This window comes from Bos grunniens, chromosome 4 (genome assembly GCF_055505025.1).
Source record: "Bos grunniens cultivar Pamir isolate PY7600 chromosome 4, Bosgru_T2T1.0, whole genome shotgun sequence".
In the NCBI taxonomy this organism is placed as follows: domain Eukaryota; kingdom Metazoa; phylum Chordata; class Mammalia; order Artiodactyla; family Bovidae; genus Bos; species Bos grunniens.
This window is the reverse complement of record NC_141168.1, coordinates 94,062,404-94,073,772: the sequence shown is the minus strand read 5'-3', so window position 1 is coordinate 94,073,772 and position 11,369 is coordinate 94,062,404. Positions and strand designations below refer to the sequence as shown.

The 11,369-nt window shown below is 45.0% G+C and overlaps 1 non-coding gene across 1 annotated transcript; it reads right to left on the bottom strand.

Moving 5' to 3' along the window:
- Positions 1 to 4,198: 4,198 nt before the first annotated feature.
- TRNAF-GAA (transfer RNA phenylalanine (anticodon GAA)) lies at positions 4,199 to 4,270 on the bottom strand. The gene has a single exon. It is a non-coding gene; the product is annotated as a tRNA-Phe (tRNA).
- Between the last annotated feature and the right edge of the window lie 7,099 nt (positions 4,271 to 11,369).

Genomic DNA, 11,369 nt, shown 5'->3' with positions numbered 1-11,369 from the left:
TTTAATCCTCTCACTGAAGCCTGCCTAGTAGATGAGATTATTGCCTCCAGTTTAGACTTGAGGAAACTGAGGTCTAGAAAGTTTCAATAACTTACTTACCCAAATGCATGCACATTTTTTTGAGGCTAGATCTGTTAGAATTCAAATTCCCTATTTTTAACCAGTCATTTTGTCCAACGTGCTATTATGAGGATCCTCTGAAAGGATCAAGAAGAGATGGATGATAGCAGTTCCCTGAGGACTGGGGAGCAGGGACCTGGGAGAAGAGAGGGCTCTGAGGGTAGAGAAGAGACAGAATTTTCATCGTCTGCCCTTTTGCATTTTGAATTTTTTTTTAACCTTGTACAGTCGATCCTCATCATTCGTAGATTCCATACCTATGAATTTGCCTACTGGCTAAAATCTATCTGTAACACTAAAATCAATACTTGCATGCTTTAATGGTCATCTGTAGACATGCATAGGGTGTCACAATATTGTTCACTCAGGCAAGTCAACTTCACACTCTGAACCTCATTCTCTCTTTTGTAAAATAAAGATTACCAGTTGTGCTCAGCATTTAAGATTACAATCTATGTATGATACGTGCATCTGTATACAAACATCCCCTCTATGTGGTGGTTCTATATTCTCTAGTTCAGTGTTCAGAGCAACTTTGTAGAACATAACTATCCTAAACAACAAAAATCAACCACATATGTATTTTTAATACTACGTGTGAGAGGATGTGTATGTATGTATTGTATATTTTATTTATCCAATTATGTGAGCACAGGGATTGGCAGGAACATAAAAAAGGGTACGTACCCTTAAGTGTTAAAGATAGAATCAAAATCACAGTTCAGAGTATTAACCTCATATTTCAGAAAAAAGGACCATACAAGAGAGGAAAGAAAGAAGAGGTCCTAACTAACAAAGTGGACAAGGCGATGGTCAAGATCTAAACAGAGAAGCCATCTCATCCTGTGAATGTTCTAGAAATTAACACTCGGCAAGGATTCAGAGAGTTCAGAGATCAGGAAGTGTACCCAAGAGAGCCTGAAAAGCAAGCTGGAAGTATTCTAAGGTGACGTACCTCGCAAGAGAAAAATATATATGTAGCTGTTGAACCCATGAGTTCATACCAAAAGTCGCACCAGCAATTGATAAAAGTTCAGATCTCAGCAAGTGGAAAGCTACAGAGAGGCTGCAGGAACAATTTTGGGGAACTGAGCCATGGAGAAGCTGAGAATCTAGGAACTTGAGATGGAAGAGTCATGCTAGACCAGAGGCCCTTTTGTTCATGTAAAATTTTCTTGGGATAGAGTCAGTATTTGAAATCAAATTCTGAAAGAATTCCATGACCCAAAAAATGACCCAAATTTTCCTATAAAAGGTACAAATATTTTAGCTATTTTCTTTTTACTTCCATCATCAGTCTTAGTAGGGTTCCCCTCCCTCTGCAAAAAAAAAAAAAACAGAAAAAATTTGGTAAAGAAAGACTACCCTCCTCAACCTCCAACTGCAGGGAGTTTAATAGACAACGATCCCAGCTGCTCTGAAATCCGTTTTCACGTGTGCCATGAAGTCCTGCTTCCCACTGGCTGCTTTGTGTGGGGCAGGAACACTGAGGCAGGCCTGTTCCTGGGAGACAGGGAACTTTTCAGAGGGTCTCTGGGGACCTTCTTAGGCTGGACAGTGTCTAGGGCACTTCCACCCAACCTTCCCTCGGGTTCTTATCTCTCTGCATGAACACCCATCCTCAGCCTTATAGTCTCACCCAACTCCCTCTCCCAAGGTAGTTCCCTAATTAAACTCCTTGCATGCTTAATCCCATCCTGACACCTGCTTCTCAAATGAGCAAGGCTAACCAAGGAAACCAACATCTAATGTTTAGTAAAAGCTACTGAGTTATTGGACAAAAACTGGGAAGCTTCACTCTCTGCTCCCTAGTCGGCTTGAGACTCACTCAGTGCCCACAGGACACAGTCTGCTTCCGAGACTGAAAACCACCAAGGTTTAGATTCAAGTTGTGAACCAATCACAGGTTATTGTACATTACAGATTATATGCGTAATTAAAGGCATTTTGGGGAGCTCCAAAATCACTGCAGATGGTGACTGCAGCCATGAAATTAAAAGACGCTTGCTCCTTAGAAGGCAAGTTATGACCAACCTGGACAGCATATTCAAAAGCAGAGACATTACTTTGCCAACAAAGGTCCATCTAGTCAAGGCTATGGTTTTTCCAGTAGTCGTGTATGGATGTGAAGAAAGCTGAGCGCTGAAGAATCGATGCTTTTGAACTATGGTGTTGAAAAAGACTCTTTTGGGTCCCTTGGACTGCAAGGAGATCCAACCAGTCCATCATAAAGGAGATCAGTCCTGAATATTCATTGGAAGGACTGATGTTGAAGCCGAAACTCCAATACTTTGGCCACCTGATGCAAAGAACTGACTCATTGGAAAAGACTCTGATGCTGGGAGGGATTGGGGGCAGGAGGAGAAGGGGACAACAGAGGGTGAGATGACTGGATGGCATCACCAACTCAATGGACATGAGTTTGAGTAAACTCCAGGAGTTGGTGATGGACAGGGAGGCCTGGCATGCTGCAGTCCATGGGTCGCAAAGAGTCAGACACAACTGAGCAACAGAACTGAACTGAAAGATCACTTGTAAATGAATGCTAAACCCACAAATGCCATGAATCTATTCCACTGAAAAGCTAGAATACTCTGGATACCTCAAAACCGTGAATTAGTCTATTGGGTGCAGGTGCTATCTGCTCAATCCATTCCACACACCCTTCCTCAACGTGGATGAGCCTCTCTGCATTGTTACCTCGTGGATTTCCACCTGTTCTTCAAAATCAACTCAAAGTTTACCTCCTGTAGGAAAAAGCCCCCTTGATTTCTCCTGACCTGATAACCTCCCTATACTGTTTCTTTAAGGATTTGTACCTGACTTTATTGAAAGACCTACCCAACAAGGCTTTTTTTTCAGGTGCTGGTAATTAATGACCCTCCAAAGGTGCCTGAAACAGGCATGCTTACCTCACAGAACGAGGAGCCCAGAAGAGTCAGCAGAGCAATTGGTTCTGTTGCTCCAAGGTGTCCTTCGTCCGTGCACTCCATTTCATCCTCAGTGAATTAGAAATATTGTCCCTCGAGCTCTAACCACTATCACCTCAAAAAACACACTTAAAGGTGAGAAGAAAAGGCGAAACCATCAACCCCTTTTCCTCTCCTTTATGACAAAAGAGGGAGAAGGCACTGGCGACCCACTCCAGTACTCTTGCCTGGAAAATCCCATGGACGGAGAAGCCTGGTAGGCTGCAGTCCATGGGGTCGCGAAGAGTCGGACACAACTGAGCGACTTCACTTTCACTTTTCACTTTCACGCATTGGAGAAGGAAATGGCAACCCACTCCAGTGTTCTTGCCTGGAGAATGCCAGGGACGAGGGAGCCTGGTGAGAGACGGACACAACTGAAGCGACTTAGCAGCAGCAGCAGCAGAATGACAAAAGAGAAAACCCGTTCCACAGCAGCCCTTTTATCTCATTGGCCAGAATGGGGTCAGTTGATTGGTCCAACCAATCAATAAGAGCAGAGAGGACTAGGATTACGGGATTGGCTTAAACCAAGAATGATTTATCCCTTGGATGGAACCCACCTGCTCTGCTTGTGTTGCTGCCTCATGCCTAATCTCTCTCTCTTTTTTTTAATCAAGGCCCTTTTATCTAGGAAAATGGAGAGAGTGACTGTGGAGCAGAGAACCAACAATGTCTGGTCCACACCCAACTCAGAGTTCCTGGGTGAGTTGCCTCTCTGCCTCCATACTCTATTGAATCCTGTCTCCCTTTCTTAACTGGCCCATGCTGCTGTTTAGTAGCTAAATCGTCTCGGACTCTTTGTGACCCCATGGACTGTAGCCTGCCAGGCTCCTCCGTCCATGAGATTTCCCAGGTAAGAACACTGGAGTGGATTGCCATTTCCTTCTCCAGGGGAATCTTCTGGACCCAGGGATGGAACCAGAATGGAACCCGGCCTCTTGTTTGCCGGGCAGATTTTTAACCCCTGAGAAAGTGAAAGTGAAGTCGCTCAGTCGTGTCCGACTCTTTTGCAACCCCAGGGACTGTAGCCTACCAGGCTCCTCAGTCCATGGAATTTTCCAGGCAAGGATACTGGAGTGGGTTGCCATTTCCTTCTCCAGGGGATCTTCCCAACCCAGGGATCGAACCTGGGTCTCCCGCACTTCAGGCAGACGCTTTACCGTCTGAGCCACCAGGGAAGCCCTAGTAGCACTCAATACCAGTTTGCTGAACACTCGAAATATTCATTTGTTCATTAAAAAATTAAAACAACACACATAACTATAGGAATTCTAAAAATATACTTACAAAATGAAATCCTAGAAAAGTTTTCCAACACCTCATCTAAAAGATTAATAGGAATGCTACAGCGATTGTACAGAGCAACAGAATGAGGCTAAAGAAGATAAATAATGACCATGTGAACCTTCTGGCTTGGTTTCCATAATCACAATCACAGACCCCCCAGTTCTCTGATTCATACTCCAAATATGCTTTTGGTGTCCCACTCAGGGATACAACAGCTATTTCAATGGTGGCCATAGAATACATGACACCCTGGGAGGTGCTACACTAGATAAAATGAGCACTAGTAAAATTTTCCCAGCCATCACAATCATAATCACAACATGGGTTTTGGTGTTACATAGGATGCACTACTCACTCAAAACCTCTTGCAGTTTCTAGACTTCAGAGGTTATCAACTGACAAATTGAATCTCCCTATGTTGGGTCCCAGGGCTTCCCTCGTAGCTCAATCAGTAAGGAATCTGCCTGCAATGCAGGAGACCTAGGTTCAATTCCTGGGTCGGGGAGATCTCCTGGAGGAGGAAATGGCAACCTGCTCCAATATTCTTGCCTGGAGAATTCCATGGACAGAGGAGCCCGGCAGACTACAGTCCATGAATTTGCAAGAGTCGGACACAACTTAGCAACCAAGCCACCACCACCAATGTTGAGTCCCAGGGCTTCCAGGTGGCCCCAGTGGTAAAGACTCTTTCTGCAGTGCAAGAGACTGGGGTTCTATCCCTGGGTCAGGAAGATCCCCTGGAGAAGGAAATGGCAGCCCACTCCAGTAGTCTTCTGGGAAATCCTATTGACAGAGGAGCCTGGTGGGCTACAGTTCATGGGAGTCCCAAGGTATCAGACCCAACTGAAGCGACTGAGCAGACAGCACATGTTGGGTCCCTGCAAAGTTCTGATCGTACTCACCTGGCAGTTTTGTTTGCAATTGCATGCTTAGGTCCAAGAAATGATAGGTCTAATGAATTTGGGGGGCTGAGGGATCAGCAAAAGGATACATAGCACAACCAAACTCCTAACTTGAGCAACTAAGTGGGTGGTAGATGGAGGAGCAAATCTAGAAAAAAGCCTCTGCCTGGAACATAGTCCCTGCAGAGAAGCCATGACTCGCCCATGTACCTTACACAAGTCTGGGCTCCAAGACAGTTCCTCAGAGAAGCCTTCCCTGATTTTACCTAAACTGTGAGCCCCACCGTCCTCCATCCAATTACCCTGCGTCACCCCTTCCTGACATGACACACTGTCGGTTTCTGTCCATCTCCTCCATTAGAATGTGTTTCCTGAGGGAAGCACAGTTTGTGTCTTGTTCACTCCTGAGTCTCCAGTGACCCGTGTGTCTGGCACATGGGAGCTGCTCAGTAAACATGAGCTGTGAGATGGGATGAGGGGCATAGTTTGGGATGTGTTGAATGTCAGGTTTCTGCTGGACTGACAGAAGGAGTCAGTGAGAAAAGAAAATAGCTGTCTGATGCTCTGGACGGCATAGTGTACTGGCAGAGTGATGAGTACAACCCAGAGGAAAGGGTGTGAGCTGTACCCTTCCCCTCAGTGGGAGAGATTAAGTTGGGGGAGAAAAGTCAAGGATGGATTACACAGAACTTCTGCATTTGAGGGAGAAGAATAGGAGATAGAAGAGCAACCAGCATGGTTGAAAAAGAACCAGGAGGCAGTGATGTCATGGAAGCAACAGAGGAAATAGTTTCAAGAAGATTTGATTAACAGGGCCTAAATACAGAAAGGGCTTCCTAGGTGGTGCTGGCAGTAAAGAACCCACCTGCCAGTGCAGGAGACATGGAGACACAGGTTCGATCCTTGGGTCAGGAAGATCCCCTGGACGAGGAAATGGCAACCCCCTCTAGTATTCTTGCCTGGGAAATCCCATGGACAGAGTAGCCTGGCAGGCTACAGTTCATGGGGTGGCAGAGAGTTGGACACGATTGAAATGACTTAGCAGACACAAAAGATACAGAAGAGCCCAGAGGAGAAGGATAGAATAATGCCCTGTGTTTTACACAAAATATAACACAATCAATCTCTCTCTTTCTCTCTCTCTGTAAATGCTATGCTATGCTAAGTCACTTCAGTCGTGTCCGACTCTGTGCAACCCCATAGACGGCAGCCCACCAGGCTCCCCCATCCCTGGGATTCTCCAGGCAAGAACACTGGAGTGGGTTGCCATTTCCTTCTCCAATGCATGAAAGTGAAAAGAGAAAGTGAAGTCGCTCCGTCATGTCTGACTCTTGGCGACCCCATGGACTGAAGCCTACCAGCCTCCTCCGTCCATGGGATTTTCCAGGCAGGAGTACTGGAGTGGGGTGCCATTGCCTTCTCCGCTCTCTGTAAATAGCTAAAAAAAAAAAAAAAAAAACAAGATTGAAGAAACAGATCATTACTTTATCTTGAAATTCTTATTCTTCTCATTCAAGTTTCCAGCCTATGTATTACTCTATTTTACATATATCCATCCATCCATCCATGTATATATAATACACACGTGGCAGAAGCAGCCGAAAACAATTATTCCTAATTCATTTTCAAAGTCAAGAGGCATTTTAGCTCTAGGTCAGAACTCCCAGGATCCCATATGAAAAGTTCTGAAGAAAAAAAATCTGGAAAACATTTCTGACTCCTCAAGCCTCACAAGGACAGCTTTCAGACCGTGTGATTCAGAACTCCCAGAAGAAAAAAGCAATCCAGCGCTTGTCCTTATAAAAGCCAAAACCCTTTCTTCAGGATGTAGCAGCCTTATCACATGACCTCAGCTGGCCTGGAGGAGAGCAGGTGGGTGTGACATTAAAATGTAATATGAAATCCACCAAGCCCTAGGGACATCGGGGAGGAACTGGATTTGCTTTCAGGCACGCTCATCCCTTTGGGCTGCAGATTGGGTTGAGCCTGAGAGAATGAATAATTGCCAAGGCAGCTCAGAGCTAAATTCTTCTCCAGCAGAGGGCTTCCTGAGTCTTTGTTTCAGGCTGAGCTGGTGATGAGGACAAAGGAAAGGGAGGAGAAACCACCGGTGTCCTTTCGGCCTGTTACTTGCCTTTGCGTTCACCGTGCAGCTCAGTCTCACTGTCCGCGAGAATCACCCGGGAGCTCTGAAAATGCTGCTGTCCAGTTAGGGGGCCCAAATAATACTAAGTGTTTAAACTTCCCAGGTGATTGCAATGTGCAAACCCATTTAGTTGCAAACCCATGCAACTGTCTGGCCTAGGATGGCTGCAGGGAGGATACTTGCCAGGCTCCAGTTATCTCCGATTCCCCAGAAAGAGCCATGGTCATGGCCAATTGCAGGAACAGTCACTGACATTGTCGTTAAGTCCTGCAAGCACCTGTGGTTTCACTTTCTGCAGGACCCCCCCATCCCCCAATGTCAGCCCAAAAAGAAATTAGCCACCTCAGCTGAGATGCTGCTTAAGGCAAAGTACTTTATGTTCCTCCTTCACCCAAACAGAACATACAGTTTCTGAACCATCCTAAAGAAAGATTTGGGGTTGTTGAACATGTCGTCATTTTTCTGTAAAGCCTTATGGTTTAAAGTGTGGTCCCCTAGTATCAGTCTTGGCGTTTGGGGAATGCTTGGTATAAATTCAGAATCTTGGGCCCACCCTGGCCCTGCCTCAAACTATAAATCTTGCTAGATGGTGCAGAATACATTAAATATCTTTACTGAAACATACACAAGAGGGGAGGAATTTTCATAAACTGACAGACTTTGAGAGGAACGAAGAGGCAAAACAAGCATTTCAAAGAGGAGAAAAGGAACAAAACCTTGGTTCACTTGAAACTCATTTTTGTTGTTATTTGTTTTTTGTTTTGCTTTATGATTACCACCAGGAAGTGGCTAACTTTGGTTAAGATTTCTTTAAACGTAAGGGAACAAAACTGAGGGAGCAACAAAAATCTTAACAAATTAAGAATTTCTGTAAATCATGCAATTACTTGAGCGAGTCTAAAGGATTTTCCCTGTCACCACCTTCTCAGGCTCAGAATAATACATTTAAGTTGAATCACAATTATTGTCTCCTCTTGTTCAAAATGTTACCACTTGAAGATCCTTGAGATCAAAATATCTCATCACAATGAAAGTCACACACCATTTTAAAAATTATTCTACCACTAGGTGGCAATGTTGACCAAAAAATGGTGGAAACCGAAGTAAACATCCTCTTTTTAACGGTATTTTAACCACATTTTGTGGTTTATTTAAATTTGCTTTGCAAGACATCTGAAAAGGTTAGAAATTGCACCACTGTGCAGTAAGACCAAGAACTGAAACATGTGATAGGAAATCACCAGTAAAAGACAATTGGAGAAGAAAGGGAGCTGCAGGAAGTAACAGACTGTCTGAAACAGCCGGCCTACCCAGGAATTTATGGGGTAGACCTGCTAAGCAACTCAGAGAGTCTGGACAACCAAAGGATTCCTGATCTGGTGATATCCCCAAGGAGATCACTGGCCTGTCGGACTCAATGTTAATATATCTCCTTTACTTGGTACCTTAAGAGGGCCCAAGGGGAACGTATATTATGAAGTCTGATTGCAGGCAAGCAAATCGTTCATTAGAAATTCTCTTGCCTTGTTCTGCACCTGATTCCTAGCTGTTACCGTCAATATCTGGCTTTGCCTGTGGATTCCTGACCTTGCTGCGTTCTGGGACCTAGGACTTCAGCCCTCCCCTCAGAACCCATGCTACTCCCCCCAGAGCCTCACCTTGATGCTGCCTCAAGGACCTTAGAAAAATGTGACCCTAACTCAGACAATACTTGCTCCCTCTTCAGACTCCACTCCTGCCAAATCTTGTCACACCTTGAAACTCCACACGTGATGCTTTTGAGCAAAGAATCATCAATTGTTAGAGCTGGAAGTAATTTAAAGATGTCATCACACCGATTCCTTTTATTTTTCAAGAGAAATCAAGAGGAGAGGAAAAGCAATCATAGTTAATAAACTCCAGGCAGAAGTGGATTTATTATCTCCTAGAACAGAAGTCCTGAGATGGGCAGCTCCCAGGGGAGTCGATTCAATGGCTCAGCAGTGTTATCAAAAGCCAGGTTCCCTCCACGAACTCTGCTCCGCTGGCCCCAGCATGTTGCCTAGGATGTCTTTGTGGTCCGAGAAAGCTGTCTGGATTCCAAGCCCTGCATCTTCACACACTAAAGTCCTAGGCCCTTTTCTCCTTGTGTATCCCTTACTAAAAATGTAGTCAACTCATAGAATGCCACTAGCAGACTTGCCTTCAATCTATTAACCAGAACTGGGTCACCTGCACAGTCCTCCCTGAGTCTCAGCTGTGGAGATGGAGTTACCCGAATTAGGAACTACCCTAATCCATCCAGCCAGTAGCATGGATTCTGAAGGGAGGGCTGAAGTCCTAGGTCCTAGAACACAGCAAGGTCAGGAATACCCTAATCAGAATCTGACTCACATGGTGGAGGGGCGGATGCTGGGGAACATTCTTGGGTGCTGTGAGGATACGAGAAACAGAAAATGCATCTTGGGTCAGTCGACCGCCGCTGACTGCTGCCCTGCGGCAGAGAAACCAAGCAAGAAGACGGTGCTGTGCTTGAGAAATGGAAGTCATGGGAAAACAGGAACATCCAGGCAACTCAAAGAGCGTGCTGAACCTGGGACACGAGTCCCAGAGTGACCTTCACTAGTCAGTTGATAGGAAGCCAACCATTCCTGCCACATTTCATATCAATTTCTCAGTTATGTGCAGCATTATTCATTTGTTAGGCTGCTGTGAGTGGAGGTTTCTCACATGAATCTGATGAGAGTGGAATATCAAAGGCAGGCTCCTAAAGTATCATCTGTTGGTTCGTCCACTGATACTGTTGTTGGTGTTTAATCACTAAGTCGTGTCCCACTCTTTGTGACCCCATGGACCAGACTCCTCCATCCATGGGATTTCCCAGGCAAGTAACCTGGAGTGGGTTGCCATTTCCTTCTCCAGGGGATCTTCCTGACCCAGGGATCGAACCCACATCTCCTGCTTGGCAGGCGAATTCTTTACCACTGAGACACCAGGGAAGCCTGCATTGAGATTGAGCAGGCACTATTACAGGCTCACTGACAAGATTTATACTCCATCAGTCAGTAACTCTAAAAGCCCTATTTTATGGCTGAACCAACAAGTGTCAAGACTGAGGAGAAGCCCTCCTAGAACTTCCTCTAAGCCCAGTGGTTCTTACAGGTGGACACGCATCAGAAGCATCCAGAGGGCTGGCTAAAATACAGCTGCTTGGCTGCACCTCTAGAGTGTCTTATGCACTGGGACTGGGAGGGACCCAGGAATTGGCATTTTTCACAAACTCCAGGAGATGCTGATGCTGCTGGTCCAGGGATCACACTTGGAGGGCTCCACATAGCAAGAGGAATGTCTGACCGACTCCAAAACTGTCCTCAGTGCCTAGAATTGCTGCAGCCTCGGCTGTAACCATTAATGTACTTGAAAGTTTCTAGATCCCAAAGGCTTCCATAGACCTAGCTCACTCGCACGAAGTTGATTTAGCTTTTATGTGGAGGATCCTAAAACTAGGTACATTTCTAACTCCCACACACACACACAAGCAGACTTTTGATACTCAAATATTCACTTATTTATTAATTAAAGAAAATATGTCCTAAATGCTACTATATGCCTGTGTTAGGCTTTTCTAGAGGAAGTTAATACATATATAGGCCCTTTCTAAAAAGTCTGTATGGCATCAGAGAAGACGAAGCATGTTGACACATAGTTACACAAGTAGCCACAAGGCAAGCTTGCAGTGAAAGTTATAAAGGAGATACAGAGTGAGATGAAATTTTGGAAGGTGAAGCAGTGTTTTTAAACTCAAGAGAATAAGAGAAGGTTTCAAGAAAAGATGTGACAGTTAAGCTAGACCTTTAAAGAAAGGGTAGAATTGGGACACAGAAGATGGGACAAAGGCCACTCCAAAGTGTAAACATGAGTCAACATAAGAAAGTGTTAAGTGTGTAAGAAAAACAAACAGTT